This window comes from Giraffa tippelskirchi, chromosome 7, assembly GCF_054371585.1.
Source record: "Giraffa tippelskirchi isolate mGirTip1 chromosome 7, T2T-mGirTip1v1.2.pri, whole genome shotgun sequence".
Taxonomy (NCBI): Eukaryota; Metazoa; Chordata; class Mammalia; order Artiodactyla; family Giraffidae; genus Giraffa; species Giraffa tippelskirchi.
In genome coordinates this window covers 149,089,909-149,117,106 of record NC_137281.1, presented here as the reverse complement: position 1 = coordinate 149,117,106, position 27,198 = coordinate 149,089,909, and the positions used below count along the sequence as shown (strand labels likewise).

The 27,198-nt window shown below is 44.0% G+C and overlaps 1 long non-coding RNA gene across 1 annotated transcript; it reads left to right on the top strand.

Moving 5' to 3' along the window:
• Positions 1–432: 432 nt before the first annotated feature.
• On the top strand, positions 433–27,198 carry LOC145513644 (uncharacterized). The gene is made up of 3 exons (XR_014059613.1): positions 433–501; positions 8,626–9,391; positions 26,963–27,198. It is a non-coding gene; the product is annotated as an uncharacterized LOC145513644 (long non-coding RNA).

The window sequence follows — 27,198 nt, the reverse complement described above, 5'->3', positions numbered from 1 at the left end:
ACTGTATAATGTCATTCCATCTGAGCCAGTGGCAGCTAAGCTTAGTAATTCAGACCTTACGATACGTGCAGTCACTAACCCCCATGGACAGGGCCCACGACAGGCCTGCATTGTGCCGAACGTCATTCCGCTACATGGGGTCACGGTCCAGAGCGAGGCCCCAGTGAATTTCCTTTGAAAACCCCTGTACCCCACTCAAGAAACGTTTCTAAAGGAAAAGAAGAAAGGGCATGACCCCATCTGAAATGTAATCTCTAATGTTCTGTAACACGAGATATCCAAGGGTATTGGCAAGAAGCCACAGTAACAGTGGCTGTACGGACAAGGTTGTCCCAGGTGTTTCAAAGATTGTAAGCAAATGAGAACTTCTGCCTCTTGCAGGGAACAATGGCTCCGAGATCCAAAATGCTCTATGACGTCACCGTTGATTCCGACCACCAAATGGGATGACAGAGGAAAGGCAGTGAGGTAGGGCCTGACTTGACCACACTGGCAAGAGAGGTAAGGTTCTTGCAATAAAGAAATTGGAGCACTTGGATGCCTGAGATGAGCTCTTCAAATTTCCAGCAATCACCTTTTCTTACAGGAATCAAAGTTTCTCTCTCTTGTTACCTCGCATTTACTCAATTCATTAGATCATCTCCTCCAATCATTCTAATGTGGAATCACCAAGAACACTCAGTAACAACAAGAAAAAGTCTTAAGGGGAATGGAACCAAGAAAAGGACCATACCCCAGAGTTGTAGAATGCCCTACATGTTTTTGGCAAGTTTGAATTTAGGGGTACCTCTGTCCCATCTGACGTGACCTTAAAACAGCTTGGGTCAGCTGTGGAGTCAGTGGGGAACCTGAGGAGGAAGAAGAGGAATGATTGACATATTGTCAACTTAATTATTTTTCATCAATAAAAACTTCACAGGGACTTCCTGGTGGCCCAGTGGTTATGAATCCACCTCGCAATGTCAGGGACACGAAGATCCTGCATGCCACAATGAAGGCCCAAGGCAGTCAAATAAATAAAGAAATGAATATTCTTTAAAAATTCACAAAAGCCTGAGATTCCACAGAAAACTATATGGCAGAGAGAACTGACTAGGGAGAAGGGATATAGGAACCACCTGGTCTATCACAGCTCATACTTTAGCTGATAAGGTAAGCCCTAAAACGGGATATGCAGTCATACTGTATGTAAACTATACCTCGATAACCTGACTTTACAAAAAAAAAGGGCAGGGGGGGAGACACAGATGTAGAGAGAAATTGCCCTATAAAATTCCCCCTTCTCCCCACGTAACTAACTCCTGGTGAAGAAGGGGAAGGTACCCACTCTGGGCAGCTTGCATAGATGAGGAGTGTCATAGGGGAATCTATGGGTGCTCCCTTTCCAGCTGGCCTGGGTATCAAGACAGTGTGATGGAGCCTTGAAACCACTAAATGTCTTCCATGGTAATAAAAGCCTTCCTACTGTGAAACAACTTTAAACTGTTCCATACCTCTCAAAAACAGACTCCTGAAAGGTACAACTGTGCATCCATAATGATGTGAGAGAGAAATACTTTCCTTGCCAAGGAGCTAATCAGTCAATCAACATCTAACCTTTTAGAAAGAACTCATCCACACTTCAGTGGGCTCCCTGTCTGTCTAAAAACCACGAAAGCATTCTGGGATTTGCCTGGTAATAGTTCAGCAGATGGCAGAACTTTAAATATGGGAAAAAATCAACCAACCAACCAACAGTTTTTGAGCGTATGTTCTTCTGAGACACAGTAGTAGACCCTGGAGGAGACTAAGTGTAAAAGGGGATTTCTGCCTTTGGTAATTTCTGATCATCACTGGGGAGCTGCCCTACTCATTAAAAACGGAATACTTCAAAAAATGTTTTGAGTTTAACAGATTACAATCATCACTTTCACAGAAATTAATTCAATCCTTCCTGTATACCTAAGAAGTTTGTGTTAATCACCCTGTCTTATAATTAGGTAATATAAAACAACAGCACAAGAAGTGTCTTGGGATATGATAAGCGACAAATGTAAGGGTGATATAGGCCATGGGCCTGACTTTACAAAGAATATGAGACCTGAGACTACAATTTCATAAATGTAAAATATCTGAGTAGAATAAGAGAGAAATAATAGCATTTAAGCCAGATGTAGTGTGAGCAAAGGTGTGACTGCATAGTCACTGTAAGAAAGTCAATTGTTGTTGTTATTGTTGTTGTTTAGCCTCTAAGTTGTGTCCAACTCTTTTGGGATCCCACAGACTGTAGCCCAGCAGGTCCCTCTGTCCATGGAATTTTCTAGGCAAGAATATGGCATTGGGTTGCCATTTCCTTCTCCAAGGGATCTTCCTGACCCAGGGATCCAACCCATGTCTCTTGCACTGGGCAGGCAGATTCTTTACTGCTGAATTACCAGGAAAGCCCAGAAAATCAATTACTGAGCTCCAAAAGACTCGGCCCCGAACAGAACACAAGGTTCGAGGAATTTTAATTCCATACAATGACCCAGTGTGAATGCCTGTTCCATGTGGGTAGAAGAAGGGCTCTAGATATGAGTTCTTTGGTAAAAAAAAAAAAAATTCTCCAGCTTTATCATGAAATATATGACAGTCCCATACAAGAGAGTATAGGAAAAGGATGATCAAAAAGAACTGCACAAAGCTGAGTGATGTCTTAGTCTGTTATGTCTTAGTCTGTTCAGGCTGCTATAACAGAATACCATAAGCCTGGGTGGCATACACATTGATTTCTCACTGCCCTAGAGTCTGGGAAGTCCAAGATGAAGGTGCTGGCAGATTCAGTGGCTGGTGACAGCCCACTTTGTGGTTTGTAGGTGGCTGTCTTCTCATTGTGTTCTCACGTGGCTGAGAAAGAAAGCTCTAATTTTTGTTTTTAATAAGGGCACTAATCCCATTCACATGGGCTCTATCCTCATGATCTAACCACTTCCCAAAAGCCCTACCTACTGCTACCGTCACAATGGGGTCAGGGGTAGGACTTCAACATACAATTTTGGGAAGGATACAAATATCCAGCCCACGGCAAGTTATGCTGTGATGTTTAGAGAGAGGTCTAGCTGTCATGGTCCTCAGTCATCGCTATACATCCAGAGCCGCTGACTAGTCTGATCATTCTTACCTGCCCCTTCCTTCTTCCATCTGCTTTATAAAAAAGAAACTCTAAGCTCACATGGGTATTGTCTGCTTAATTATCATTCAGACAGTTCTCCAAAACCTCATATGCAAACCATTACATCGTGAAATGATGTCATTATCAAAATCTAGAATATTCTTGGGCTCCTAAGGTAAAGAATGTATAGCCTCTCTTGACTCTTTTCAAACAGGTGGGTAGACCCAGGTGGCAGGCAAAGAAAAAAAATGGCTTAAAATAAATTGTAATATTTTACTGTAACATATCATTTGCTGAAGTCAAGCTTTGTCCAAACTACATTACCCCAAAAGTAAGCGAGTGTCCCTGTCTAACGCTAAATTCTAAGCCAGCTGCTTAAGAGCACTGTGCTGTTTCCTTCTCCAGGGTCTGACCTTAACGGCCAGACATTCATCAGTGTTCTTTCTGAAACCAAACAGCACTTATTCCGTATTACATGCTGCTTAGGCTGCACCACAGAGGCAGCCGGAAAATGCCTTAGCAGCACGGCTTTTTGCATTTCCATGCAGAAGTTAAGCCTGAAGCAGTCATCTTATCCAGATGTATCTTCCCCCCTCCAGATTGGGTCTTATCACCAGCTCAGTCACCCTCTTGACCTACTCCTGAGAAGTGGAGATTGGGGGCCAGAAAATATGACTGAGCAGGACCCCGGAAGACTCCCGCACAAGCACATCTTTCAGTTCAGTTCAGTTCAGTTGCTCAGTCGTGTCCGACTCTCTGCGACCCCATGAATTGCAGCACGCCAGGCCTCTCTGTCCATCACCAACTCCTGGAGTCTACCCAAACCCATGTTCATCAAGTCGGTGATGCCATCCAACCATCTCATCCTCTGTCGTCCCCTTCTCCTCCCGCCCCCAATCCTACCCAGCATTAGGGTCTTTTCCAATGAGTCAACCCTTCGCATGAGGTGGCCAAAGTATTGGAGCTTCAGCTTCAACATCAGACCTTCCAATGAACATCCAGGATTGATCTCTTTTAGGATGGATTGATTGGATCTCCTTGCAGTCCAAGGGACGCTCAAGAGTCTTCTCCAACACCACAGTTCAAAAGCATCAATTCTGCGGCGCTCAGCTTTCTTCACCGTCCAACTCTCACATCCATACATGACCACTGGAAAAACCATAGCCTTGATTAGACGGACTTTTGTTGGCAAAGTAACGTCTCTGCTTTTAAATATGCTATCTAGGTTGGTCATAACCTTCCTTCCAAGGAGTAAGCATCTTTTAATTTCATGGCTGCAGTCACCATCAGCAGTGATTTTGGAGCCCAAAAAAGTAAAGTCTGACACTGTTTCCACTGTTTACCCATCTAATTCCCATGGAGTGATGGGACCAGATGCCATGATCTTGGTTTTCTGAACGTTGAGCTTTAAGCCAACTTTTTCACTCTCTTCCTTCACCTTCATCAAGAGGCTCTTTAGTTCTTCTTCACTCTCCACCATAAGGGTGGTGTCATCTGCATATCTGAGGTTATTGATATTTCTCCCGGCAATCTTGATTCCAGCTTGTGTTTCTTCCAGCCCAGCGTTTCTCATGATGTACTCTGCATATAAGTTAAATAAGCAGGGTGACAATATACAGCCTTGACGGACTCCTTTTCCTATTTGGAACCAGTCTGTTGTTCCATGTCCAGTTCTAACTGTTGTTCCTGACCTGCATACAGGTTTCTCAAGAGACAGGTCAGATGGTCTGGTATTCCCATCTCTTTCAGAATTTTCCACAGTTTATTGTGATGCACACAGTCAAAGGCTTTGGCATAGTCAATAAAGCAGAAATAGATGTTTTTCTGGAACTCTCTTGCTTTTTCGATGATCCAGCGGATATTGGCAATTTGATCTCTGGTTCCTCTGCCTTTTCTAAAACCAGCTTGAACATCTGGAAGTTCACGGTTCACGTATTGCTGAAGCCTGGCTTGGAGAATTTTGAGCATTACTTTACTAGCGTGTGAGATGAGTGCAATTGTGCGGTAGTTTGAGCATTCTTTGGCATTGCCTTTCTTTGGGATTGGGATGAAAACTGACCTTTTCCAGTCCTGTGGCCACTGCTGAGTTTTCCAGATTTGCTGGCATATCGAGTGCAGCACTTTCACAGCATCACCTTTGAGGATTTGAAATAGCTCAACTGGAATTCCATCACCTCCACTAGCTTTGTTCGTAGTGATGCTTTCTAAGGCCCACTTAACTTCACATTCCAGGATGTCTGGCTCTAGGTGACTGCTTATTGCCAAATTCAGACTTAAATTGAAGAAAGTAGGGAAAACCACTAGACCATTCAGGTATGACCTAGATCAGATCCCTTATGAGTATACAGTGGAAGTGACAAATAGATTTAAGGGACTAGACCTGATAGACAGAGTGCCTGATGAACTATGGACAGAGGTTCGTGACATTGTACAGGAGACAGGGATCAAGAAAATCCCCATGGAAAAGAAATGCAAAAAAGCAAAATGGCTGTCTGAGGAGGCCTTACAGATAGCTGGGAAGAGAAGAGAAGCGAAAAGCAAAGGAGAAAAGGAATGATATTCTCATCTGAATGCAGAGTTCCAAAGAATAGCAAGGAGAGATAAGAAAGCCTTCCTCAGCGATCAGTGCAAACAAATAGAGGAAAACAACAGATTGGGAAAGACTAGAGACCTCTTCAAGAAAATTAGAGATACCAAAGGAACATTTCATGCAAAGATAGGCTCGATAAAGGACAGAAATGGTATGGACCTAACAGAAGCAGAAGATATTAAGAAGAGGTGGCAAGAATACACAGAAGAACTGTACAAAAAAGATCTTCACGACCCAGATAATCACGATGGTGTGATCACTCACCTAGAGCCAGACATCCTGGAATGTGAAGTTAAGTGGGCCTTAGAAAGCACATCTTTATTCTGCAGTTAAAATTTCTGAGAGGTTCCATCCTGAGAGATCCCATTATTGGAAACTTCAAAGAAATAAAACGAACATCATAGTTCCTTATGGAGGACAATATTCCAAAGTTCAAAATGTTATTCCATCTGGAAGACAAGATAGGGCATGTCTGTGTCATCGTGTGTGTGTGTGTGTGTGTGTGTGTGTGTGTGAGTGAATGGTCTTAACAGACTGGCAGCAGTATGATGGATGACCTCTAACTTCCTATGATCCTGTCCACCTTAATATAAGCTTCTCCTTCAGGTGAGATGCTGCTGAACTACAGGTAATGCACGCACGTTAACTCCAAGTAACTCAATGGCTCAATAGCCTTCGTTTCAGAAATTACTAGTGAGCTTGCCAAGAGCAAAATGAGCCCCACTACCTTGTGAACCAGGTGACCACGAGGCACGTTTTACATCATCTGTATGAGAGTTGTCAAATTTTGGAAAGTTTGAGATTTACAGAAAGCAACAATGGTCTAGAAGCGAAGATTCTCATCCCCAAGAAAATGAGTTCTAGTGACCTATTTGGATGGGAGGAACGGTGAGGATTAAATGCTTCATGTTTATTGAGCACCTGCAGTAATCTATGTCCTTTTCAAAACATAGCAGAGGAGGCATAACTTCTGTTCCAATCAGGTTAATGAGGAATTGATTTTTGAAGCTTTTTAAAAACACAAAGTGTGATACCAACGTTAAACACCAATCAGATGGGGAGTGGTGCTCACCTAGCTGACTGCCTAATGTGGAAGGGAAAATGTGGGTGATCAATAGCAGATCTATAACTCGTTCCCAGGGTGGAATAGAGTGCTTTCCCCATCAGCAGCATGAGCAAAGAGTCACAGTCTCTTTGCTCAAAACCATGTTAGTAATCAGAAGAGGACTCAATCTCCCTACAAGTTAATGGGTGCTCTTTATGATAAGGAGATGGGGCAGAGACAAAAATCTAGAAGGGATACAGAGGGCAAGAACAAGCAAAAGGCCCTGGCACAGCCTTTTGCAAAATGTACGTCATGGTTTCTGAAGACAACTGGGCCACCTGGTGTTTGAAAGTTAACAGTTAAAGCTCCTTTCTCTCTGTCTTCCATGGACCGCAAATCACACAAATGACCTTAGAACAGTGTTAGCCAGCATCGTCTACGGTGAGGGGGTGATTCAGCATTAAGTTTTGTGACTCCAGACATTCCCAAGTCTGGCCTGGGAACACTGAGGGGCATATCCTGTGTTGGTGAGACTTGGATTGTTCAGAAGAATTGGAATCTATTGAGGGCTGTGAGACAAACACTCACATTGGCAACAAAACCTAAAATAATGTTAACTCATTTATTGAGGACTGAGTATGTGCCAGACCCTGAGTCAGTCAGACCCCTGACCTACAGTATCTGATTTAATCCTCACAGCAACCCCACGGAGTAGGTATTGTTGTTACCACCATCACACAGAGGAGAAACTGAGAGAAGTGAGTTGCCCAACTGGAATTCCAATCTTAAAGCGCCAGACTCCAAGTCCTGTGCCCTTAATCACCCTACAGTCTGCCTTCTAACAAATAAAGCCACCATCTACTGAACACTTCAATACATGCCATGCTTCATGATGGGCTGACTATGCATGTCATCTCATAACACAGGCAGTTGAGATGAGTAATTCAGCAACTCTTTCATCTACTGAGGACAAACTTCATACACCATGCCAAAATGTTTCCTAAGTGTAGAGGAAACAAATGTCACTGACTTCAAGAAGGTCCTCATTCTTCCAACTGACCCATAAGTGGATCCTAACATGGTATCAGCATGGGTTTTCCTACTGGGACGGTAGTACAGCAAGAACACACTGAAGTATGTAAATAAAGAGAGCCATCTGAATTCATTTAAAAAGTCTGAATTATGAAATATTTTTAAACAATCTTTTTCACTTTTAAGATTCACTTTTTCGCTTCTTTTATATTTTAAGAAAAAATATAGCTAGACCTAAAGTAACAATGTATTGCCAAGTAAAAATCTTGAGTAGTCAAGAAAATTTTTTGCATTATTGCTTTTACTTTCAGCAAATTAAAGTGCTTCTACAGTGCCTGCAGACAGTTTATTCCCTTAAGAAGATGAAAGAGTCCCTCTGAAGTCCAGCTTTTGCCTGAGTTATGACAAATTCCAAATTAGTGGTCCCTCAGTAGGGCCTATATTAATGACTGTATATTTTATCTTGTATTGACTATTTTAAGTAGCTCTTTGCCAAGGAATGCAAATGGTGTTAGTCCATCATCTCATTTACTTTTATATAACAGAGTAGGCTAACCTGTGACCCACAGATGAAGTTATATTTCCCGAGTCACACATTGAACAGAAAATAGACTCACACCCTGCCCCATTCGTCAGAACTCCTGGTCCAGCTCATGCTTGCTCTCCACATTCCTCCTTCCACTGGGTAAATCATGCTTCTCCCCCATTCTTGAAACAAAGTCAGGAACTCCTTAGTCTAATTGCTCATGTCTTTGTGTATAAATTAGTGGTTAATAATGTTATGAATAATTACATATTGTTAATAACAATGTCATTATTTTTCTAAAGGTCATTCAAAGAAGAACTTTAGTCCTCAGCCTGAAAGGAAGCAAATGGGGAATGAAAGGAGCTGTTTATTCATCTGTTTTTAAGTTTAGAAGAAAGAAAGAATTAGACCATGACACATGTCAGAACTTCAAGTTGTTCCCCCATTCTACTCTCGACTTCCTCCTTACTGCAAAATCAACTAATTGAAACCATTTTAAACCAATAAGAAAACCAAAGAGCAGACAAGAGATGTGCCTCAGGTCACAAAGCTGGTGCCTCAGTTCTCAGTCCAGTGCTTTCTGTGATTCCATGTGGCCTGCCTTGAAGAGTAAAAGATTAGAATGAACCAGACAGAGAAATATTTCTCAGATAGCCAGATAAAAGTGGCTCTGTGAGAGAATAAGCTGGATCCATATCTGGATGGAGATGTATTCAAAAACTGTTGACACAGTCCTTTTAAGAGAAGCAAGCACTTTAAAAAGAAAGACAGAAGAAAAAAATGAAGCTCACAGGCTTCTATACTCAGAAGTTGGAAACAACCGTTTATTAAGTTATTTTAGCAGTCTCCCCAGAGTAAGCTGGAAATAGCAGGGTTGGTCTTATTCTTTAAAAGAAAGTAGAAAACTGCCCTCTTCTTATTAGAGAAAAATCATTCAAAAGGCAGTTCATTGTGCAGCCCCCACTGACTCTGTACAGAGTTTCTCTAGATATTTAGAGCCTGGACCCTGGAGCCAGATTGCCTGTGTTCAAACTCCATCTCCACCACTTACCAGATGTGTGAACTTAGGTAAGTAATCTCTCTGGATTTCTGTCTTCCCATATATAAAATATGCATAATAATAATACTTACTGAAGGTTGTGGGCTTCCCTAGTAGCTCAGTTGGTAAAGAATCTTGCTGCAATGCAGGAGACCCCAGTTTGATTTCTGGGTCAGGAAGATCTGCTGGAGAAGGGATAGGCTACCCACTCCAGTATTCTTGGGCTTCTCTTGTCGCTCAGCTGGTAATGAATCCGCCTGCAATGTGGGAGACCTGGGTTCGATCCCTGGGTTGGGAAGATCCCCTGGAGAAGGAAAAGGCTACCCACTCCAGTATTCTGGCCTGTGGTATATACACATATACATAACACACGCATATGCATATTACGTATGTTATCACTACTGTGATAGCCATGGTCACATGTAATAGAAGCCTGGGGGTTCAAAGAAAAAGAAAATTCATGTCCCTAGGGATGTTTTAGCAAACTGATAACAAAAACACTTATATGAATGACTTCCTAGTTTAAGGAACCTCACCAAACAATTGTTGAATGAATGACTGAATGTCATAAGTCAAAGAAAGCCCCAAAGAATTTTATAAATCTCAAAAAAAGATATCTAAGGGTAATGTAGGAAACAAAATTTTGTGTGTGTTTTCTTTTTTATAAAATTTATTTTTTAATGAAGGATCATTGCTTTACAGAATTTTGTTGTTTTCTGTCAAACCTCAGCATGAATCAGCCGTGGGTATACGTATGTCCCCTCCCTTTTGAACCTCCCTCCCCTCTACCTCCCCATCCCACCTCTCTAGGTTGATACAGAGCCCCTGTTTGAGTTCCCTGAGACATACAGCAAATTCCCGTTGGCTATCTAGTTTACATATGGTAATGTAAGTTAGAAACCAAAATTTTAGTCAGAATATGGAAACATGGCTAGAATTCATTTAGCCGTAAATTATAATGAATGAACAGCAAGAAAATGTGCGATTGTACTTTTGGCTTATATTTCTAATTTGCTAGAAAAATACGGTGCTTACCTTTATCAATTTTAATAATAAAATTATGTATTTTCTTTTAAAAGAGACAGAATGGCTCTAAATCTGTAATGAGAGCCTTAGTAACCACCGTAAGAAAGTCAGGCCACATATAGCCCATGGGGCTCAGAACACTTAGCTGTGGTATCTACTTCCACTTGCTGGACACTCCCCACTACCTCTCTGTCCACAAGGACAATGAAAGCAGTGAAGTAAGTACTAGGACCCTGAATTACAGATATTGCTATGTGACCTTGGGCAGGTCACATAACCTATTCGAGTCTATTTTCTATCAAGAAAAATGAGAGTCTTGGACTAGCTCATTACCAAGTTTTCTTTAAGTCCAATAATTCTAAGAAATCTTCTATAGGGATAAAGCTAAAAGTTAAGAGATATAAATTGTGACAAATGTCACAAATATCAAGCCAAGGAAAATCAATAAGAATATCTCCAAGGCAAACATAGATGATTTTGCCACTTTCAACGCATCTATCACTATTAACCTGTAGAGTTTCTACCATGATTATCACCTTTCTGTTGCAGAAGAAGTATCTTTTTGCATTTAAAATATCTAAGCTATTGCAGTAACCTGTGATGGAGTCACATGGCACAACATCTCTGAGGCCATACTCCCAAGAAGGAGAAAAGAGGTGGAGAAGCGGTGATTAGAAGGACTTTCAAGATAGGAAGAGAAACAATGCACAAAGCGTCTTTCAGTGAAACCCGATCGAATGCTGTATCAGTTTTGAAGACAAAGGAAGAATTTTGAGGCAAAGGTCAAACTGCTTGCTCTAGGGGACACCTGTTCCCATTTTGCTTTTCCTAACATCACCCTGACTTTTCTTGCCAGTTTAGCTGAAACTGCTCCCACCCCCCAGCAAGAGGACTGAGTCCTGACTGGTCCAAGCTATTCTGTGTTGCCCCTCTGTCCTGGCCACAGTGATTGGTTGAGGAAAAGGTACGTATTATGGAATAAATGTGACCCATCCCCCAAATTCATATGTTGAAATCTAATCCCAATTTTATTTGGAGGTAGGACTCCTTGGAGTTCATTGGGTCATGAGAATGGAGTCCTCATGAACAGGATTAGCTTCTTTATAAGAAGAGACCAGAGATCTAACTAGCTCTTTCTGCCATGTGAGGATGCAACCCAACAGAGAGCTCCCACCAAAACCTGATCATGCTGGTACCTGGATTTCAGACTTCCAGTCCCCAGAACTGTGATAAATAAATTTCTGTGCCTTAGAAGCTACTCGGTCTAAGTACTATGTTATAGCAGCCTCAACTGACTAAAATAGCACTTAAAAAATATCAGGCCGGGGGACTTCCCTGGTGGTCTAGTGGTTGAGAGTCTGCCTGGCATTGCGGAGGACGAAGGTTCAATCCCTAGTCAGGGAAGTAAGATCCCACTAAGATCTTACATGCCAGGGAGCAGCTAAACCTGCAAAGCACAGCCTGGAGAGCCTGCAACTAACATCCAATGCAGCCACATTAATAAAAAAAAAAAAAAAAAAAATCAGGCCAATCAAGGGCCAATAAGACAACTTTTGGTTGAAACCAAAAAAGCCAAGTTTCTCTTTCTCATGGATGTGAATGAAGACACTATCAGGGAGATGTTCACAACCATCTTCAGACCCAAGGGGAGAGCCTGCTTGATAACAGGACCAACATCAAAGATTCATTTGAGTCCTAATTCAAACCCTACCCAGGCCATTTAGTTACAAAGCAAATAGAGTCCTCCTTTTCATTTTAGCCAATTTAGGTTGAGTCTTCCATTCTTTGAGACCAAAAACTTTCTAACTGAAGCAGTTTGCCGACTGTTGGAATAGGGGTATTAAGAGTCAAATGAGGGTGTGTACCAGAACCAGTCATGATTCAGGAGACAAAATGACCCAAAGCAAATAAGTCAGCAGAAAAGAACTAGCAGATCAGGCCTCATGGAAAGGGATCTGACACAAAGTAGCTGGTCCCTGTCTGCATTTACAAGATCAGGGACACACCATCCTAAGACATCACAGGATATCTTCTGTGGGAGAAGTAAAAGCAGGAGGCTTCTGAGACTGTATCTGTCAAATGTGCAGCCACTCCACTGAGGGTCATGTTGAGACTCAATGTTCCACTAAGAAAAAATCAGAAGAGGTAAAAAGGCAGGCAGGACTTAGGAGATAAAAATCATAAACCATTGCCCAAAAGTCCTGCAAAAGCACAATATGACTGAAGGCAGCATCAGTATCTACAGCGTCCAGCTCAGTGGGGGAAGTGCCTCTTGGGCTGCAGCAATACATGCCATCAGACAGATGATTTGTCTTTGATTTGATTCCAGGTGAGTCATCAATCCACTTGGAGGCTGAACTCAGGTGGGGTGAGAGGTCCACGGGCAAAGTCCTACCTCCTGGGGCAGAAGTTGAGATTGGCAAGAATTAAGCAGGAAGACAGGCTCCCTTTTCAACCGAAGTGTGGTTTCTCCTTATTTACTCCCATCCCTAACACTTCAGCAACTTTGCAATTCAACATCGTATTTTATAAAGAACTATGGGGGCTTCCCTGATAGCTCAGTTAGTAAAGAATCCGCCTGCAATGCAGGAGACCCTGGTTCGATTCCTGGGTTGGGAAGATCTGCTGGAGAAGGGAAAATCTACCCACTCCAGTATTCTGGCCTGGAGGACTCCATGGACTGTAGTTCATGGAGTCGCAAAAAGTCAAACAGGACTGAGAGACTTTCACTTTTATTTGGGGCTTCCCAGGTGGCGTAGAGGGTAAAGCATCTGCCTGAAATGTGGGAGAAGTGGGTTTGATCCCTGGGTCAGAAAGATCCTCTGGAGAAAGAAATGGCAACCCACTCCAGTACTACTGCCTGGAAAGTTCCATGGATGGAGGAGCCTGGTAAGCTAAAGCCCATGGGATCACAAAGAGTCGAACACGACTGAGCAATTTCACTTCAGGCCAAAATACTGGAATATTCTTTTTATGTATAGTTTATCTATTTATTCTCTAGTCTTTCCCAAAACAATCAAATCCTAAAACATGATGCTGTGAAAGTGCTGCACTCAATATGCCAGAAAATTTGGAAAACTCAGCAGTTACCATAGGACTGGAAAAGGTCAGTTTTCATTCCAATCCCAACGAAAGGCAATGCCAAAGAATGCTCAAACTACTGCACAGTTGTACTCATCTCACATGTTAGTCAAGTAATGCTCAAAATTCTCCAAGCCAGGCTTCAACAGTATGTAAACCTTGAACTTCCAGATTTTCAACTTCCAGATGTTCAACCTGGTTTTAGAAAAGGAACAAGAGATCAAATTGCCAACATCCACTGGATCATCAAAAAAGCAACGGAGTTCCAGAAAAACATCTATTTCTGCTTGATTGACTATGCCAAAGCCTTTGACTGTGTGGATCACAATAAACTGTGGAAAATTCTTGAAGAGATGGGAATACCAGACCACCTGACCTGCCTCTTGAGAAATCTGTTTGCAGGTCAGGAAGCAACAGTTAGAACTGGATAAGGAACAACAGTCTGGTTCCAAATAGGGAAAGGAGTACATCAAGGCTGTATACTGTCACCCTGCTTATTTAACTTATATGCAGAGTACATCATGAGAAACACTGGGCTGGAGGAAGCACAAGCTGGAATCAAGATTGCCGGGAGAAATATCAATAACCTCAGATATGCAGATGACACCATCCTTATGGCAGAAAATGAAGAAGAACTAAAGAGTCTCTTGATGAAAGTGAAAGAAGAGAGTGGAAAAGTGAGCTTAAAGCTCAACATTCAGAAAACCAAGATCATGGCTTCTCATCTCATCACTTCATGGCAAATAGATGGGGAAACAGTGACAGACTTTATTTTTTTGGGCTCCAAAATCACTGCAGATGATGACTGCAGCCATGAAATTAAAAGATGCTTACTCCTTGGAAGGAAAGTTATGACCAACCTAGACAGCATATTTAAAAGCAGAGACATTCCTTTGCCAACAAAGGTCCGTCTAGTCAAGGCTATGGTTTTTCCAGTGGTCATGTATGGATGTGAGAGTTCTACAGTGAAGAAAGCTGAGCACCGAAGAATTGATGCTTTTGAACTGTGGTGTTGGAGAAGACTCTTGAGAGTCCCTTGGACTGCAAGGAGATCCAACCAGTCCATCCTAAAGGAGATCAGTCCTGGATGTTCATTGGAAGGACTGATGTTGAAGCTGAAACGCCAATACTTTGGCCACCTCATGAGAAGAGTTGACTCATTGGAAAAGACCCTAATGCTGGGTAGGATTCGGGGCAGGAGGAGAAGGTGACGACAGAGGATGAGATGGTTGGATGGCATCACTGACTCGATGGACATGGGTTTGTGTAGACTCCGGGAGTCGGCGATGGACAGGGAGGCCTGGCATGCTGCAATTCATGGGGTCACAAAGAGTCAGACACGACTGAGCGACTGAACTGAACTGAAGGCACTGATGTCCTAAGTATGTTTTTCACATTCAAGCTCATTTCATCCTCTCAACAAATTCATGAGGAAGGTTGTTATGGGCTAAATTGTGCTGCCCCAAATTCATATATTGAAGCCTTAACCCCCAATGTTTCGGGGTTATTTGAAGACAGGACCTTTAAGGAGGTAATTAAGGAGGCAATTAATTATGAGCTTAAATGAGTTCATAAGGGTGGGGCCCTAGTCCAATAAAACTAGTGTCCTTATAAGAAGAGGGAGAGAGACCCAGGGATGCTCACACACCAAGGAAGGACCATGTGAGGAAACAGACATCTGCAAGCCACGCAGAGAGGCCTCAGGAGAAACCAAACCTGCCAGATCCTTAATCTTGGACTTTCAGCCTCCAGAACTGAGAGAAATACATTTGTTTTTAAAGCCAACCCATTTGTGATATTTTATTATGGCAGCTTGAGCAGACTAATAAAAAGGCACTAGCATAAAGGACTGTGGTCTCAGAGCTACGCTTCCTGGGTTCAGATCCTGGTTTCATGCTTGTTAACATACCTGTCTCCTTGGCTTAACCATGATGCTCTACTAGCCACCAGAGAAACAGCAATGACACCAATGAATGTAAACTTGTATCAAAGTTACCTAAATCCTACATATCACCCAGTGGAAAATGAAGATGAAAAATGCTCAGCCTAAAAAGAAGGCACTCTGTCAGTGAGCGGTTCTGTTTAACTGATAGGCACAGATGGGCAGGAAGAAAACACTGCTTAATATTGGGGTTCAGTGGGAAAGAAAGAGATGTGCCCCCAAAGTTTTGACTCTAGATACTGGGCACCTAAAAATCTATAAAATTCCTCCCCAGTTGAAGCCACTCTCAACAGGTGCTCTTGGGTCACAGAATCGCAGGTTAGCCCATAGAGAAGCAATGGAGTTTCTGTCTCTTCCAGACCCTTACATTTACAAGTAAGGAGACGGACTCATTGGAAAGGAGGGGGCGACAGAGGATGAGATGGTTGGATGGCATCATCGACTAAATGGACATGAGTTTGAGTAAGCTCTGGAAGATAGTGAAGGACAGGGAGGCCTGGTGTGCTGCCGTCTGTGGAGTCGCAAAGAGTCGGACACGACTGAGCAACTAAACAACAAAAGGGGACTGAGGCCCAAAGCGGTCAAGTGACTTGCAGTTTCATACAGTTAGGGGGACCCTGCTGTGCCACTGGCCAACACCAGCTCTAATGGGTCCATTTTTTAAATTCCCCTGAAAGCCTATATATTTTAGCAGGACAGCATGTCCCATCTCAGACACGGCTGAAGTTCAGACTGATCTAATGACCAAAAGAGCTCAAAGAACGTCTCCTGGGACTGCTTCCCACCATTATTTGAATCCTCTTTTCAAGGACACACAGCCAAAGCCACAGCCAGGTGGGGTGGGAGCAAATTCCTTCAGAGCAATTCAGCCACTGGAAGAGATGGGGCACCATATTCCCAGTAGATTTTTTTTTTTTTCCAAATAAATGCTCGTTTCCTTCTGCATTTTGCAATAGGACGACTTGATGACACAAATTTTTTCCCATTCACATTCAGCTGCCTGTACTTCATTACTTTCTACAGATGCTCCCAGACTCGGAACATGCCAGCTCTTTGTCACTGATACACTCCTACCATTGAGCTGAAGTTAGCAGGAGGAGGGAGATGGCACTTTTCCCTTGAATGGCTGCGAAACTCCCTCGCCCCCACATCCAATCAGCCACCAAAGTCTGTCATTTCTTCCTTCCCAATGTCTCCCGCATCTGTTTCTCCCTCTCTACTTCCACTGTCACTGCTCAGGTTCAGGACTCAATTGCCCCCTGCCTGGGCTGCTGGCTGCAACACCCTCTGCCTGCTTTTCCTACCCGTGGCTTCTTCCTCTTCCTCCATCCAAAGCTTTTCACTGTGTTTATCACTCCCCTGCTCTAGGGGCTCCCCACTGCCTAAGGACTTGCCTAAGCTCAAAAGTCAAGCCCCCTGTGCTGGTCTCAGTCCACTTGGCTGACTAAGTCTTCCACTCTGCACCCCAAGGGAGCCCTGTGCTCCAACCAACAGCTTCACCCAAAGTATCCCACAGGTGTCATGTATCAGTTCCTTCCTGTTGTTACCCGTATCTTTTATGACATCCTGATTGTCTTCGACCAAAAAAGCCCTACTGATTCTCCAAGAACCGGCTCTTCCCTCCTTCATCCTTCCCTCATTGAACAAGGAACCACTGACAGCACGGTGCCTCTCCCAGGGTGCTGGAGAAGCGATGGACGAGCGAGGCAGACACAATCATTCCTTTACGGCATTTACAGGCAAGTGGGGGAGAGTGATAAATATACAAATAATATAACTAAAATAATATCCACAAACGTGATAAGGGCCAGAACGGTTTTTTGAAATAAAAGGGTGAGAGGTCAAGGAAGCCAGTCTCTGGGGTAGTAAAATCAGAGCTGAAGAGTGAGTGGCTTGTACTAGTTGAGAGGGAAAGCCACGGATGGGTTTCAAGTCAGACGTAGTATACCCTCCTCCAGCTGGGACCTTCCACTCCACTTTTATCTCAAACCCCGTTCTTTCAGCCTCTCGCCCTGAGCTCCACGGTGAGGCCTTCTCCACTGGTGTCCATTGATCTAACACTCATGTTCAACATGCCAGAGTTGAATTTGGCCCCTACTGGCCCCTATGAGCTTTGAGCAGAAACATCCTAATTTAACTTCAGCATGTGACCAGCCAGCTTGCCCAGCTTTCTGCCCTGGCTCTTCCTTTCTATTCAAGGTCACCCTAGACTATTCTATGTCTATGTCTATTCTATGACACTCTAGACTGGACTGAAGCCCAGTCCTGGAGTCCAGTGACAACTGACCACACTGCAGCCCTGTGACCATTAGTGCTGACTGCTCTCAGCACCAAGAATTATTCTTGCTAGAATATCCCTGTCCCACCTCAGAAGTTCAGCCCCCTAAGGGTTTGATGCTCACTGTCATCAGACATTGAGCCACATGTTCTCAAATCAGTCCATGAACCACCCACATCAGAATCACCAGACATGCCTGTTACATGCAGATACTCAGGCTAGTCTCACTTCAGACACTTTGAAGGTGGAGTCTAGACATCAGCATTTTTAACAAATGTCTCAGATAATGTGTTCCAACCTCGAAATTTGAGAGTCAACTTTCTAAACCTTGGAAGCCTGACAATTTAAATATTGTTTGCACCCTCTTCCCGAAGCCAGTCTTGGTTTGTACTCTTCATCCTGCCAAACACTCTCAGGATACAATGGAAATCCAGATGATATAATCCCCAACACAGCCCCAAGAAGAATGACTGGAACATGGTTGATGCTTAACAAATACGTTTCAAATCATTGTCAATGACCTGAGTCTAGGCTGGTAGCCTGCAAGGGCTACTCTAAGCACGCTTGCTTCTGTGTACCATTCTTTGTGGGCGAGAACCATCATTCCAGAACATAAAATCAGGTGGCAACCTAGATTTCATGCTAGCTACACATCTTTTCTGCCAACACAAGCAGCTCCCTGAAACTTAGCTGGTCTCGGGCATTAGATCCTGCAAACCACCAGCCATGGAACACAGTGGAGACTAGGATGCTGCTGTGTGTGTTGTGTTAGTGGCTCAGTCGTGTCCAACCCCATTGATTATAGCCCACCAGGTTCCTCTGTCCGTGGAATTTTCCAGGCAAGAATATTGGAGTGGGTTGACATTCCCTTCTCCAGGGGGTCTTCCCAACCTAGGGCTCAAACCTGGGGCTCTTGCATTGCGGGCAGATTCTTTACCGTCTAAGCCACCAAGGAAGCCCTGATATCCTCAATAAAGCATGGTGTATTTTAGAATCATTATTATTACTTTTCTCATGGTAAAATTAGTTTGATTTTGCCCAGCTATGTTTCCATTTGGTCCAGTAAGAACGACAGAGTTAGTTACTTAACTGATTGCCCTGATAGAAAGTTACCTGTAATAACTCTCATTCTTATCTATACTGCAGGGACACTGGTGAGCATCTCAGTGTAGGAAAGCAGAAGGGGATACAGTGGAGAGGGTGTGGCTTTGGCATCAACAGGTCCAGGTTTAATCCAGCTAGTGCTCACTAGCTGAGTTATCCTGAATTAAGATTAATTAATTAACCCCCACCCAGAAACTCAGTTTCCTCATCTGTGACATGGAAATACAGTTCCCATGGATACAGTAAATCATAGTTCTTCCCTCCCTTCCTGGTGAGCCATACAAGGCTGGGAAGAGGAAGCCAGGCCACCCCACCACGCTGCCTCTGCTTACACCTGAGGCCTACTCAATCAGCATCTACTGTAGGCCCCTCCACGGTCCCTGGGCCTCCTCACCCTCAGAGACAGACCAGGGGAGAATAATGAAACACAGGTCACCCTGGATAAGCACGTGAAAATAAGCTAGATTTTCCATAGCTCAGGTCTTCTGCCTGGGTCAGGACACTCATTAGTCTTAAGTCATTTAAAAGTCAGAGTATCATTCTTTTAGATCCCATGTACATGCATTAATATACAATATTTGTTTTTCTCTTTCTGACTTACTTCACTTTGTATGACAGACTCTAGGTCCATCCACATTTCTACAACTGACCCAATTTCATTCCTTTTTTATGGCTGAGTAATATTTCATTGTGTGTATGTACCACATGTTCACTATCCTAGTTCCAGGGCAGGAAGAGAAACATAGACATAGAGAATGGATGTAGACACAGTGGTGGAAGGATAAGGTGGGATGAGTTAGGAGATTAGTTTTGACATAAATACACCAGCATGTGTAAAACAGATAGCTAGTGGGAACCTGTGGTATAGGATAGGGAGCTCAGCTCAGCGTTCTGTGATGGCCTAGATGGGTGTGATGGGGAGGGAGGCTGGAAGGGAGGTCTAAGAGTATATGTGTATATATATATATATATATATATACACATATAGCTGATTAACTTCATTGTACAGCAGAAACTAACACAAAATTATAAAGCAATTCTATGCTACAAAAGTAAAATTTTAAAAAGTCAGTAAGTTAATACTTTGTGCAAGAATAACTTGAAAAAAAACTCTAACTCTGTATGATGATGGATGTTAACCGGACAGATTGAGGTGATCCTTTTGAAACATAGACAAATACTGAATCATTACATTGTACACCTGAAACTAAAATGTCAGTTATCCCTCAGTTTAAAAAATAACTTGAAACAAGAGTAACTTTGCATTTCACACCAACTCTGAGAGCAGGGAGTATTCCCGTCATGCTCTCTGTTGTGATAGAGCAGAGAACCAGGTCTGGGGCGGATGTCGGGAGAACCCTGGCCAGAGGCACCATCTTTCCACACAGCAGAACAATGCTCCCCACATCTCTCTCTCTGCCCCCACCTCCCTGCCCCTCCCTTTAAAAGAAGAGACATATCAGACGTGTGACTGCAGGAGAAGGAATTGCATTTTCTTCATTCCACCTTCTCTCCCTCATGGGCAGGGAGCCCTGACCTCTAGACAGTTTCTTCTCTGCTTGGTCACTTGTTCATACAGTAAGTTTACCAAGTTCAGCTCCTGTAATGACAACAACAATAACAACAACAACTGATGCCTACTGAGCACTTACAATATGCCGGGCACTGATTCAGTGTTTTATAGGCATTAATTAATTTAATCCTCACAATAATAATACCCTGTGCATGCATGTTTAGTCACTCAGTCGTGTCCAGCTCTTTGTGACTTCATGGACTGTAGCCCACCAGGCTCCTCTGTCCATGGGAATTCTCCAGGCAAGAATACTGGAGTGAGTTGCCATTTCATCCTCCAGGGGATCTTCCCAACCCAGGGATCGAACCCAGGTCTCCCACATTGCAGGCAGATTCCTTACCGTCTGAGCCACCAGGGAAGCCCCAATAATACCCTATAAGGCATATTATTATCTCCATTTTACAGATTAAAAAACCAAGGTTCAAAGATCGCCTAAATAAGTTGCCTTAAGGTCACGCAGTTACCAAATGGCAGAGCTGAGATTCAAACCCAGCCAGTCTGGTTCCAGAGTCCTTGCTGAGCCCACTATGTTATACTGCCTCTTGTTACACTGTTATGGGAGAGGGGGTGTCAATTTGAGGATGTAACTTCAATTCACGGGACATGTTTTAGAGAGTCACATTATGGCTATATGTCAAGAATGATCTCATATTCAACCATGACCTCCTGGAGGTTAGGTCTTGGTTCTCAGTAGCCCTCTGAAGCCAGGAGAGAGAAAGGGTGCCAGGTGAAAATTCACACAAGTGTGTATCCAAATCTACCTGGTAGATCCACCTGGGAGGAGAACCCAGGCGCTTGCCAGATGCACTCAGCCATCCTCCTAATCCATCCACTCAACACCAGAGCCATACCTGTGGGGTACGGGAAGAATAGCATAAGCAGCTATGAAGAGCACATGCAATATGACTTGGAACAGAAAGAAGGAAAATTAGAATAGTAACAGCAAGTATTTACATACTCCTGGACACTGTTCTAAGGGCTTTATGTATATTATCTCATTGAACTCACACCACAATCCTAGAGGGAAGTACTACTGCTGTTCAACTTTATAAATGGGAAATTGAAACCAAAGCTAGCTAACATGCCCTAAGTCATGCAGCTGATATTGGGTAGGCTGAGATTTGAAGCCAGCAGTCTGGCCCAAGTCCTTGCTCTTGACCATTACACTCCACTTGAAGGGGGATTTAAAAAAAAAAAAAAAAACAAAAAACAGGGAGAAAGCAAGCAAGCAGGTAAGCTCAGGCTCTAAAGACTAACAGAACTGAGTTCAAAGCCTGACTCTACCATCTGTCATTAAAATAACTAACCGGTTGCGCAAGATCTCTGAGTCTGCTGCTGTGTAGAAAAGACAGCCCCCACCCCTCCCCCAGCAGGACTGTGATGAGGAGGAAGAACATACCAGGGGCCAAGTGTCCAAGAACCTGGTAGGAAGTCAACCAGCAGGTTTCATCTCCTCCCACCATCATAGTACTAGACCCTGTGTTGGCCCTGGAGATGCAAAGTTAGCTAAACATTGTCCCTGCCCTCAGGGATCTCCCTGCCTTGCAGAGCTGGGTGGAGACACAGAAAGAGCATTATATCATAAGGAGACACATGCAGTGAGAGGGCATGAGCCTAGGGCTACGGAAGACAGAAGAGAGAACGATTTCTTCTGCCCAGGAGGGTCAGGCTAGTGAATCTGGATCTTACTGGTTAAATGGAGGGAAAAGAGTGAATATTTCCATCTAACATAAAACCTTTTACTGCTGCTATCGTCAAGATCCGTGCCAGCATTTAGATTCTACTTTCTCTTCCAGTGCCATTATAGGGAAGTTAAGAATATTTGTTCCACTAACTTTCTTTGAAGGACATCACAGGCCAATAGCAAGAGAACTGACACCATCCGGAGGGCCGCCGGTGGGTTGCATTTTAAACTGTTATTGTTTTCTCATAACACAACAGGGAACCCAAGGAGCTGTTTTACATTCCAAATACCTAAAGATTATAATCCATTAGAGGGGTGTATTTGTTCCTGGAACTGAGATAATGCTGGGCAAAGCTGCAGAATTAAGTGCCCTGGAGCTATAAATCTCCTATTTATTTCTTGATGAGTTTACAATGACAACTTGTAAATTCTCCCACACCTATCTCCCTACACACACACACACACACACACACACACACACACACACACACACACACGCTGCCTAGTAGGGAAGGTAAGCCAGGAAGTTGATTTTATCCATGACAACAACATAATGAAGGCAATAATGACAGAACGATTCTGTGAGTGCTTCCCGCGCGTGAGGCTCTCCACCAAGTGCCTACATGATCTCCATCAGTCCTCACAGCAACCTCGTAGCTTCTAGGGCCCTCTTTTTCTATATGGAGGTAGACTGAGGCTTAGAGCAGCTCCAAGAAGTAAGGTAACTTGCTCAAGACAAAGAGCTATGAAGAGTAAGCGAAGTCAGGACTCAAACACAAAGCCACGGAGAGCAGGTTCACGTCTATACCTACAGAGACCCTCGGGACGAGAGTCAGGGCCCCTGCTGAGTGCCAATAACATTTAGAGCTATTCTTGGCTTGGCCCACAAGGACCAACACCATCCCAAGCAAAGACTTCTAGGGAACCAGTAAGTGGATCCCCTAGACTTAGAATGGAGCTCCTGGTGCACCCTGCCATGTACAGAAACGAGGAGCTTGCCAGGCCAGAACTTTGAAAACCAAGTAAAATAAGCGCCTGTTCTAGTTCCCAGTCCAGGGGGCTGGGTAGTGGAATGGGCAGAGAGACAGAAAGAAGATGCTCAGTAAATGATGGACAGAGACACGGAGGAAGAAAGGGGAGAGGGAGGGTCAAAGGAGGAGGCTGTCATAATGGAGAGTGAGAGGGAAATAAGGCAAATTAGCAAGTTTTCAGAAAACAGAAATTCAGGAAGCAGGTGCCAGGGCAATGTAATAATTCTGCCTGGTGGCAGATTCTTCGCTCAGGGGCCCCTGAGACAAGCTGAGCAAACACAATACCAATCCCTACTTAGTGGCATCTTAAAGGAGCTAATTCAGGATACAATCTGCAGTGTCCCCAAAATAAGCCTGAGTCCTTTGGGCTCCAAACTTCTGACCCAAGCCCTATTATAAGATTATATAAGATTACATGAAATTCATTCATTCAACAAGTATCTATACCATAGTGCCAGGCAGTGTGCTGGGAGCTGATGATATACCAAAGAACAAAATGATCCCAGGCCTTTTAACTCATAGAAGAGGATTCAGACAATTAGGTAAAAGATAACATGTGCTCTATGGCCACCAGTTCTGTGGAGAGAAATAAAGTATGAACGTATGAACAGAGACTTAGGGAGTAGCAGGTGGGAGAAGAGAACCATGCGTAGCTTCCAATAGAGCCAGAGAAGCCTCACACAAAGGTGACCATGAGCAAAGGCACAGAGGAGGTAAGGGAGCAGTGGGGTGAAGAGATTTTCAAGCAGCGAGAATAGGAGCTGCAAAAGCCTTGAGGCATAACATGCCTGGCATAGACAAAGAGCACCAAGGCCAGCAGGTCTGGGTCCTAGTGAGCAAGGAGAAAACAGATAAGGTCAGAGAGGTCAAGGGGTGGGGAGGTCTGAACCCATTAGGGAACTTTGGCTTCTAGATGAGGGAGCTAGGGAACCACTGAAGTTTTCTGGGCAGAGTGACATGAAGAGCTTTAAGCCTGGCCAGCATCATTCTGGATTTTAAGCTGAGAAAAGACGTGAGTGGTTTAAGGGAGGAAGCAGGAAGACTGGCCAGAAAGTTAGCTGAAATCCAGGTGAAATTTGCATTTGTCCTGGGTCACTGTGGTGGCAGTGGAGGTAGTGAGTGGCTAAATCACAACTGGCCAAAGGACTGGATGTGGAGGGTAAGGCGAGGAGGAGTCAAGGTCAACTCCAAGGTTATCCACACCCAACCCTGAGCTTTCAGCTCAATTCCTATGACGCTCTCAAGTCTAAGCTCCCTTGAGTAAGTTGTGAAGACATTTTATTCTTCACTTTTGTTTCATTCCCCATATGGTTAAGTATGAATTGGGGTAGTTGTAGGGATAACAACACATAGGGGGAAAGGAACCCCTTTCATATTGGTTCCATGCTGTTCACAGGAGATCTCACTGAGTCCTCCCCACAACTCAGGGAGGTAAGCACCACAATCACCACTTCATAAACCAAGGTTCAGAGAGATGAACAGATTGTCCAGGGTCACAGAGCATTTAGTCCTAGAGCCTGTATCTCCTGACTGCCTATGTCATGAGCTTTCTATTACCTCAATGGTTTGATTTTGTTAAAGTTCATTCAATAAATATTTACTGAGCATCTCTAGGGTAAATGCCAGGTGCTGTGTTTATCTCTGGGATGTAGCAGGGATATAGCAGGGAAGTCATGACCCGGCACTGAACGAGCTCTGAGCTCTGTCTCAAGAGAGGTACAGACCCAGCCCCTCTCCACCGTCCACTCTGGGAGATGCGCTCCTCTGTGCCTGGAGAGGGGAGGGGTGATGCGGTCTCCGTTCTCCTCCCTTCTCCCTTTTCCCTTCTTCTCATCCAGAAACAGGCATGCCCTTCTCCCTGAAAAACTGCTAGAATTCGGCTCCAGATGCACTGGCTCGGAACTGGCATGCTGACCCGCTGCAAATGAAGTCACTGTAGCCCAGACCCCCGCTGGGCGTGGCAGAACTGGCCGCAAGCAAAGAGACGATAAAGAAATCTCTAACATGTGCCAAGGGAGGGATTATCACATGGGCTCTTGCTTTTTATGAAATAGGAAAAGTGGATTTTTCTAGTTGATTGCATTTGATCGTTTTTCCTCCATTTGTTTTAAAGTTGAACATCTGATCTGGCAGAGACTTCTCACATTCAGCTACAAAAAAAAGATGTCTTTTGAGCTCCTCTCCCAGCCTCCCATCACAGAGGATGGGGGTGGCGGGGCTTAGAGCATCATTCCACCGCCACCCCTAACACACCACAGCCCTTGGCATAAATCTGCCTAAAATTCCTTCTAATTTTGTCCATGCTTACCCACCCAGGGACCTTTATCTTCCAGGTTCAACAAAAAAAATAAACAACTCTCTTTATATTTTCCCCATGGACTCACTATATTTTCTGTTAACTCTGAATCATTTTATAGACCTGGGCTCTCTCCCTGCTATAGGTTACTACTGCCACCTGGAAGCCAAAAACCTGGACATCCCAATAGGATCAAGGGGCCCAGAAATCTTCCCTATCCAATCGCAAACCTAACACAATTATTGTCACTGCCTAGGAAGCAGCTTGGAGCAAGGCAGGGTATCTCAGGTTTTAGTGTGTTTTTAGTGTGCCGCAGGTCACCTGGGATCTTGTTAATATGCAGATTTGGATTTGGTAGGTCTAGTGTGGGCCTGAGATACTGCATCTGTACCGAGCTCCCAGGTGATGCTGGTTTATGGACCGCACTTTGAGTAGCAGGATAAAGCAGAAAGCCCATGGGTTAAAAAACCATAGCTCTACTATTAACTCATAAATCTTGCCAGTGGGCAAGATTAGCGTCTCCAGAATATGGTTTACAGACTATAAACCCCTCATGATGGTCCTTAAGGGTAAAAAAAACTTTATAGTCAAGCTAGAGTAGGTTTGGGAAATACTATATACTTTATGTGTACATCACCGCCGCTAGCAAACCTCTGTGAAGTCCTGTTACAGTGTTGTTCAATCTGCTTACCACAGTGAGGTATACCTTCCGGGTCAGGACAGAGTAAACCCCAGGCTGCACATATCCCTAAAGACAGATCCGTTTAAGGGAGAGCTATAAGGTGTCTGAGGTTCCCTATTGTCAGGAGTCAGGGAATTCATCGACCTCTAAACACTCAAAGGTCAAAGGTCCCCAGCATGCAGAGCCTTGGAGAATTTAGCCACTTGTCCTCCAAGGGAGGAAGCCCAACACCTTTGCCCTGCCATAGCCTCTACTCCTTTGCACCCAGAATATCCCCAGAAGCACCTCAACAATTCACAGGCTGACAGCCCCACCAATACCAGCCTTCACCAAATATTCAAAGAGGAACCAGGGAGCAGTTATAAACACAGCACCAAGAAACCTCTGTCTGCCTTGCATGTCTATGTGCGTGGGTGTCAGAGACTACACCAGGCTGCTGGGTGTTAATATTCTCTGCTATTCCCAATGTGATTTGTTAAGTTTTCAGCCACTAAAATGCCAGCCACGGGCCATCCCTGTGGCAATAATTCTGTTTCTGTCCAGGAAGGGACTTGTTCCTGGGGACCTGTTATCACTTACGCGTAAATCTGCCTTCTTTGGTACCTCTCCCCCTCCCTCCTCTCCTAGTAAGCAAGGGACAGGCCACCAGGGTATTATCCCCTCAGATCCAAATGTGGAAGGAGACCCAAGAGCGGGGTCTCGGTTCTAGAGTGGGGCCTCATGGGGGCACATTTCCAGGACAAGAATCCTGGTTCCATAGAAACTCGAAAAGGGCTGTCTGCCGTGGGACCTAATCCTTGCTTTGCAAAAAGAAGATGTGTCAGGTTGGCTGATAGACTGCGGACTTAGGTAACAAAACCAGGAATTCTGATTGGCTAAATTGAGAAATCCTCTCTCTTTCAGAAATCTCTTCCTAATCCAACACGGCTTGAGAGCGAGCAGGCACAACTCAACTTGAGTTCTCCACTTCTCCTGTACAAGTCATACGGCAAAAAAGCCTACAGCTAGTCCTGAGAACCAGCCCTCACAGCCTCTTAAGGGTAAACTCCACAGTCACAGAGTGCTGCAGAAACTCTCTGTCCTCCTGGCTTCCCAGGAACTCCAGAGCAAATGTACCAATAAAATAGACTTATAATGTG